The sequence below is a fragment of the Notothenia coriiceps genome, unplaced genomic scaffold (assembly GCF_000735185.1).
Source record: "Notothenia coriiceps isolate Sejong01 unplaced genomic scaffold, NC01 NC01_scaffold00012620, whole genome shotgun sequence".
In the NCBI taxonomy this organism is placed as follows: Eukaryota; Metazoa; Chordata; class Actinopteri; order Perciformes; family Nototheniidae; genus Notothenia; species Notothenia coriiceps.
In genome coordinates, this window is record NW_011345321.1 from 204,126 (window position 1) to 210,394 (window position 6,269).

The following is a 6,269-nucleotide window of genomic DNA, read 5'->3' on the forward strand; positions in this document are numbered from 1 at the left end:
CTCGGCTGTTAAAAGCGCCCCCCTCACCACCTCATCATCAGTTGTGATTGACAGCCTCCCACAGGAAAGAGGGGGGTTATTTACCTCCTTATGTTCTCATGGGACTAAGTTAATGATCCCAGCCAACAAAATAATACAAAGAGGGAAAAAGCCTGAGAAGTCGGCGCCTGGTTGAACCATTTGGAGCTGTTTCGGCTTGCTTTAGAGAGGATTAGAGAAGAAGAGGTTGTGTGAGAAGAATTTCAGAGATAGCGGTGAGACAGTCGATGCTGCAGAGCCCAGGCAGAAAGTAGGAGCTAAAGGGAGGCTTCTGAGGAAAGCTAGTGTTTTCAGAAAAATCTCTTCCTTGGCTTTATTGCTGCATTCATCTGTCACCCGTACCATGGACTGTCTGGTTGACTGACTAACAGACTGTGAGGTAAGGGATCATCTGTATTTCCCATGGGTGGCACTTTAAGTGTCTTAAGTTGGGCTTTTAGAAAGTTTGGGTTTGTTAAAATAAATACAGTATTTGGCATGCTTTTTGTCTATGTGTTTAAAATGTAGCAAATAATAATTGGATTTGCAAAAAATGTCAAATCACAATAATTACAAAAAAAACATTGATGATAAATTAAAGTGTTTTTGGCTTCATTGCACCTTATTGACATACTGGCGTAATCAGTCTTCAGAGAGGACATTATCTTCAACACATTTGCTGCTTTTACATACCGTCACTTCTAAGTTGTTTTCATGGTTCCCACAATTTTCAAATGTTCTTACTTTGTTGAAAACTGCAGGCTAAGCTCAAACACAAGGAGTCCTGGCAGGGGCATTAGGTTACTAGTCCAAATCAATCTATGTCTTATGTGCTGAAGTTTGACCACACAACATAAACATTTGCTTTACACAGTGGTGCCATATCATAACGTTGTTGATAGGGTCATTTTAGGTAATGGTCTCTAACTAAATACCTCAAACCTCATATTCAAACAGTGAAACAGGCTCAAATCCAGAGCTGAGAAACCGATCAAACTTTCTGTGATCAGAAACGCTGTTTTGATGCCAGTTGAATCAGCTTGCACATGTTTGTGTTGGGAACATTTTCACGTTGCAGGAGACTGGCGAACAGATGCCAACAAAATGAAAATACTTTCAACACTCTCTAAGTTGTGACCACAATACATTCCTGTGTATTTCCATTTCGGTGAATGTCTTCAAAAGAAAAAACAAAAGGGTGTGCTCGCTTTGAGGAAGTAAGGTTGCTGAACGTGGGTTCAAATGTGGCTTGCATCCTAGCACCATCTGTGCTAATGTAGTATGACAACTGCACACAGAGTATGAACGTTGTGTGGCAAAATGAGTGCACTGTGTGTTAAGTCATACTTCATGTTCTTCATGTTAACATTGACCTGGATACAAAGTGCCACTGTCCTTTCCCATCATTGATTTCTGATTTACATTATGCACTATTTCATTGGGCCAAATCGAATTTCGCCTTGAGCATGAATCACATTTTCCAGCTTTAGCAGTTCGGATTTGCCCTAACACGGCTGAAATAACTTGTAAATGTCATTGTACAAATTATGAACAAATCTGAGAAAATGTGTGATCAATTGTAATTTTTTGGCTCAGGATGATGTTTAGTTATGGATGAAAATAAACTTTGTTGAGAGTCATGGCAACACTCCTGCTCTGATGGCCTCCAGTGATCGACCAAACAGCAGGAGTCCTGCCCCTTCCATGTGATTGGCCAGTACAACAATTTTGCAGCCCAATGTGTGTAGATGGGATAGGTACAGTTCTCAGGGAAAGAAGAGGAGAGGGTGGAAAGTTTCGATCCTCCTACTGATTTTCAGTGTGCTTAGAGAGAAAGGGTTAGAGGGTCAGAAACTAAATGAGAGTAGGAGAGACAAGTCACTGTATAGTTCACACTGCTGCACTGGACCAGCTTGGACAGAGCCCACATATCCACTCTGACTGACTTTAAATGAGGCGGTATTCTCTCTTGGATGTAATCATGTGGCGGGTAAGTCAAAGAGTTGTTCTTAACTCAGTCTGTATTATATTGTTACTGCGTCTCTTTGTTTTGCAACCAAAACATTGAGTCATCATAGTTTCCAAGCCTTTAGGCAGTTCTCTGTGCAAGTGCTAAGGTTGTTTGGCCTTGTTGTGTTCAAAGATTCCTCTATTTGAACACATAATAATGCTTGAGGACTAAGATGAGTAAGTGAGAAGGCCAAGGGGAGTTTTTGTGATTAAAAGCCTCACAGAGAGTGGGAGTAGTTCAAGTTTCCTCTGTCAACGCAGCTCTTCAGCACATGCCCATAGGATTTCTGTCAGCCTCTTCCCAGACTCTATCTACAGATAATCATCTATATATATATATATATGAGCAATCACTTGAGTGTTCCTTTTAATATTATTTCTGAATTTCCTTTCAATTTTCTGGTTCGTCATAAAAGTTTTGTATCACCATTTTACTCAAACCGGAAGATATGCAGCGCCGAGGGAGACAAATCCAGCCTTTCATCCTTAATCTGGTGGCCTCATGACCTACAGAAAACCATTCACTCTGCTGATAAGATAAAATATACTGACTTTTCTCCCCTGCTAGATCCATACATGCTCTAGCAATACATCAGGACACAGTTTGTGACATGCATACATAGGATTTCATTTTCATTTAATCGTTTATTTGAACAGGGAAAATGCACATTGATGAACACTTTAATCAAATAATTTAAAGGATTTTAACTTTGAGCTAATCCGTAGATTCATTCTACATGAGGGTAATGATGTGTTCAACTGGGGCATTGCTGTTGGGTTCGCAGTGCCAGTTTCCCTTATTAATTAGTGACTTATCTTGTTCCTGCGAGAAGGAATGTTAGACATCTTCCCACCCGTGTGTGCAGCCTTTGATCACCAGTGTGACAAATAGATATCAAGCTGTCACCATGGTAACCCATGTGGAGGTTTTCATAGAGGACGCTGCATTGCTTTAAAGTGTATGGTATGGTAAGATTTGTGTTTATTTAGGGCTATGTTACGATTGTATTGTCATATATAATATTATTATGATTATTGTTCTTACTGCAATTCGTTTTTTATTTATTTGGGATGAATATAGCATTTGTATAATTAGACTCAATAATTTCTTATGAGTAATATAACTGCAAAATATCAAGATGCTATTCTGGAATTTGTTATGTTGAGAAATCTAAAGTAAGTATAGAAAACGTGTTTGATGTAGTTCATAAATCAGCCACACGATGTCGCTCTTTGAGTGTCTTCTCCATTGATAGCACTTGAGGCTATGACGTACAAATCCCTGATCAACACACCAGAAAAGACAGACAAATATGCTCAGAACTTGTGTGTGTTTTGATGTTAACGAACCTCTTCCCCGCGATAGTTTGGGATTGTATGAGGATTAATGAGCAGCAGGCTCATGCTTGGAAAGTCACATTCTGTAAAGTTCCTGTGGTTATGGAAAGGATGCGGTGTTTTCCCGACGATGCCACCTGCCAAGCCGCGGAGAGGAAATTAGAGTTTGGTGCAACTCTTGTTCCTGACCAGGATGACCTTTTAGGCTACAGCACAGACAGTAAGAGCACTGAAAAATGGAAGAAAGTGGAAAATAACTTAATCAGCTCAACTTCTCAGCCTGTATGAAACTCATTAACTAAACTTCATGTGCATTACAGATTTTACTGCCATTTCCTCATCTGGAGCTTTGTAATTAAAACATCCTGCATCCATTATTGGAGTACGCAGGATACTTTTAATGGAAAGTTAAATTGAGTATTTGTTACTTAAATGCCAGTTTATATCTGTTGACATGAGTTTGCCAGATGAGTGCACACATGGCAATCACACTTCTCATCATGTTTGACAGATGTTTGCAGTATTTTAAATGCTTTTGTAGTTATTTTGGCCTCCACAATACTTCACAAAATCTGTAATAATAATACCCTATATTTCAGCCAACACCAGGTTTCATGCAGCTAATCTCAGTAATGTGCGCATCTGCAGATCAGGTAGATTTGTCAGTCTAATCAGCTACTTGTGCTGCCACAGCTGTAAATCACATTAGGCCTGAGTGGGCCGCTGCTGAGCTGGCTGCTTTAGGGAGCAGCAACAGGCCACACATTGGTCACAGCCACGCTGAGAAGACAGGATTACAGATAAATATGTTAGATGTCTGCCCCAGGAAAGAAGACAAAGAGCAATCACACTCTCTCAGTCGCCCAATACGTGGTTCAGAGCCATCATTAAAGGTGATAAAAGACCATAACCAAAAGGATTAGAAAGTGCTTGAGCAGGAAATTGTCTTCCTATCTGAGAGGATGTAATTGTTTCATCTCTAAATGAGCCATTACTTCCTAATCAAATAAAACTCCAAATGTTAAATCTTTGTGCAAGTTCATCATTTGACAAAGCGCCACACAGTTAAAAGCGTATGTCTCACATCTGTCATATCTGCTGGTATCGGGATTTAAGACTCTTGGAGCATAATTCTGTAGTATGCAGATTATCTCTGACTATTACCCATAGCAAACATGGCTGTGAAAGTAATACATATGGATGTCATATTGGTTGTTGGGTTTCTTTTAGGACTAGCTTTTATAGGATTCTGGCATTATATACTATAGCTTTTGGCATTCTCTTGTCCTAAATGCTGCATTACAGTTTTTGACAGTTTTTTTGTTGCCTCTGAAAAGCTATCTTTAAGGATGCTCAAAGTGTCCTTACTAATCCAATGGTCACATACATCGGAATCAGAATCAGAAACAGGTTTATTACCAGGTAGGTTTACACTTAAGAGGAATTTGACTTGGTGTCGTGGTGCATACATAAAAGTAAAACAAAAATTAAAACACAGATAGAGAACTAGAACAAATATTAAACATAATACAAAATATAATATATTATAACAGTATTTACATTGCAATGGAATGGAATAACAAGGATTACAATATGGAATAAAAATCGGCAGTAATAAGAAAAGAATAGAGTCTATGTGGCTGAGGTAAAGTGTCAGTGTGGGGCCGGGCCTTATTGATGAGGCCGGTAGCAGAGGGGAAGAAACTGTTCAGCTGGCGAGAGGTTTTGGTCCTTGATCAATGTATTGGTACAAGTATGAAAAAGTACATTGTGTTCAAATTCGAAATATGGTAGAAATCAGGAGAGAGGAAGAAGAAGAAGTGAATATTTTAAAAGACAAACTTCTAAATGTGTGCACTAAGTTTTAGGGTCCTCTTGCTGATTTAATCACACTAAACTCCATCCCAGTTGGGGACCTTTGAGAAGAAACTCAAGGAATGCCTGTCACATTCCCGTGCATCACCCAAGCAATGTAGCTCACACACCCACCACTTTGTCTGAACTTTAGCGTCTCTTTAATATTTACAATGTGTATCTGTCTGTCAGAGAAGATAGCCACTCTGGGGACTCCTTTTGAATGACAGGAGAATTCAAATAGAGAACAGTGGGGGTGTGTCTGGAAATAGAGCCACATGGTAAGCAGATGGTACATCAGTGATTCCCACACGAGGGCCAAGTGGGACAGAGTTGTGTGTAGCAGGTGATGTTTCTGTCTTTATTTGAAGTCTTATTTGTCAGGAAGGATGTTTGTATGCTAATTTACTTTAATTGTTGCTGTCAGGATGAATTGAGATTTATAGAATGAATATAGTATTACTTTACTGTTGACGTCTATGGTGCTGTGTGTTTTTTCAGTCGGCAACTCATGAGGGGTATTACATAAAACAAGCCTCTGGGGACTTATTCTACGTCACCTTGTTTTGTGGAGGGAGTCACAGACCTCTGTCCCATGTTACAGATGAGTCCTGCTGCCTCGCTGATGTGTGTGTGTCTTTGGCTTTTCTCTTTTAAGTCCCTGGGGGCATAGCCAGGAAAAGTTCCAATCCACAGCATTGTGCTACTAGAAGCTAGAGGGATGGCCACACAAGGAAACCTGAAACAGATCCTGACGCTTTGAATTTCTGAATGGGCAGGGCGGAGAGGACAGTAACCTGCCTGTGAGGGCGAGGGCTGGGGCTCTGCTGGATCCTGCCCCTCCGCTTTGCTGATTTCCCCTCTCTCTCTCTCTCTCTCTCTCTCTCTCTCTCTCTCTCTCTCTCTGTCTCTGTCTCTCTCCTCTCTCTCTCTCTCTCTCTCTCTCTCTCTGTGTGTCTCTCTCTCCCTCTCCCTCTCTCTCTCTCTCTGTCTCCCTCTCTCTCTTCTGTGTCTCTCCCTCTCTCTCTCTTATCTGTCTCTCTCTCTGT

The 6,269-nt window shown here is 40.5% G+C and overlaps 1 protein-coding gene across 4 annotated transcripts in view; it reads left to right on the forward strand.

The window, feature by feature from the left end:
• The first annotated feature begins 204 nt into the window (after positions 1-204).
• The window catches only part of mid1 (midline 1), a 19,171-nt gene continuing 13,106 nt past the window's right edge, over positions 205-6,269 (forward strand). The window contains exon 1 of one of the 4 annotated variants that reach the window (XM_010773526.1): positions 205-418. The gene's annotated coding sequence lies outside the window, so the exon portion shown is untranslated. Of the gene's footprint in view, positions 419-1,844; positions 2,009-3,516; positions 3,587-6,269 lie in introns of those variants that run through there. The other 3 variants (XM_010773525.1, XM_010773529.1, XM_010773528.1) reach the window with 3 other exon arrangements.